The sequence below is a fragment of the Otolemur garnettii genome, unplaced genomic scaffold (genome assembly GCF_000181295.1).
Source record: "Otolemur garnettii isolate 467f Iridium unplaced genomic scaffold, OtoGar3 scaffold00159, whole genome shotgun sequence".
Taxonomy (NCBI): Eukaryota; Metazoa; Chordata; class Mammalia; order Primates; family Galagidae; genus Otolemur; species Otolemur garnettii.
In genome coordinates, this window is record NW_003852554.1 from 533,387 (window position 1) to 535,086 (window position 1,700).

Consider the following 1,700-nt stretch of genomic DNA (forward strand, 5'->3'; position numbering starts at 1 on the left):
TTCGAACCCGCCACCTTAGGTGTACGTGGCTGGCGCCTTAGCCGGTTGAGCTATAGGCGCCGAGCTGGCAGCTGCTATCTTACCTGAGTCAAAGGCAAACACCAAAATTGAGGGTAAAAGTTGTCATACACTGAGGAATTACCCTACTTCACTGGCACACAATTTTGTCAGCTGAAATAATGTCTAAAAAGCCTCCATAAAAATCTCATAACTAGGCAACCAATTGTTGTAATGAAATACACAAGTGAAATCCAGGGTCCAAGAAATTCCCAACCGAAACATGTAATTTTTAAATACATTGCAGTACATTTGTTAAGAATCAATTTATCTTTTTTTTTTTTTTTTTTTTTTTGCAGTTTTTGGCTGGGGCTGGGTTTGAACCCGCCACCTCTGGCATATGTATGTGACTAGCGCCCTAGCTACTGGGCTACAGGCACCAAGCCTCAAGAGTTAGGGTTAGGGTTAGGTTATTATACAGTCAATTGTCTATCATTCTTCTAAAAGTTACAAGTTCGACTACTGTAGCTTTACACAATCTTGTGATATATCATGGCAAGAGCCTCTACTTTATTCATTTTCTTTAGAAGCATCTTGTATGTAATTGGATTTTTTGCAACTCTAAATACTCTGAAATAAGCTTGTCAAGTTCGGTAAAAGATTTTGAAATATTTGACCAGAACTGCATTAAATATACAGATCAATCTGGAGATTTGTCATCTTTAAATTATTGAGTTTTCCTGTTTATTTATTACAAGCATAAATTCTTCAGGAAGAATGTCTACAGGCCGGCGCCCTACTCCTTTAAGCCATAGGTGCTGCCCTTTCTTTTTTTCTTTTTTAACAGGGTCTCACTATGCTGTCCAGGCTGGAGGACAGGGGCTGTTCACAGGCACAATCATAGCATACTGCATCCTAGAAATTGTGGCCTCACGGGATCTTCCTGCTTCAGCTTCCTGAGTAGCTAGGACTACAGGTGTGCCACTGTTAAAATTAAAAATTTTTAACAATATTTAAAGGGGGCTTGGTGCCTGTAGCTCAGCAGCTAAGGTGCTAGCCATATACATCTGGGCCGGCAGGTTCATGGCCCAGGCCTGCTAAACAACACTGACAACTATAACAAAAAAAAATAGCCAGGTGTTGTGGTGGGCACCTGTAGTCCCAGCTACTTGGGAGGCTGAGGCAAGAGAATCACTTAAGCCCAAGAGTTAGAGATTGCTGTGACACCACAGCAATTTACCGAGGGCAGCATGAGACTCTGTCGCAAAAAGGAAAAAAAAAATTTTAAGGGTGTTTTTTGATCACATGGTAAAGACACAATTTCAACTGTAGCCAACACTTGATCACATAGGCATTAATTAGTCACTTTAGGACAAATGACAATTTAACTCCCAAATTTCTTTTCTTAACAATTTCTTAATAACATGTTTCTTTATAGTCAGAGTTGTGAAATTCAGTTGAAATTTAATGCACTCTGCACTTCATTCACTGTTTTATTAAATTCATAAAAAAAAGAAGACTAAAGTTGGCTCAGTACCTGTAGCTCAAGCAGCTAGAATGCCAGTCACATACACTTGAGCTGGCGGGTTTGAATACAGTCCAAGCCTACCAAACAATGATGACAACTACAACCAAAATAGCCGGGCATTGTGGCAGGCACCTGTAGTCCCAGCTACTTAGGAGGCTGAGGCAAGAGAATCAAT

General features: G+C 40.3%; 1 protein-coding gene across 3 annotated transcripts in view; it reads right to left on the minus strand.

Moving 5' to 3' along the window:
- The window catches only part of ZFYVE9 (zinc finger FYVE-type containing 9), a 174,650-nt gene that overhangs the window by 11,603 nt on the left and 161,347 nt on the right, over nt 1-1,700 (minus strand). The gene's annotated exons all lie outside the window — the stretch shown is intronic.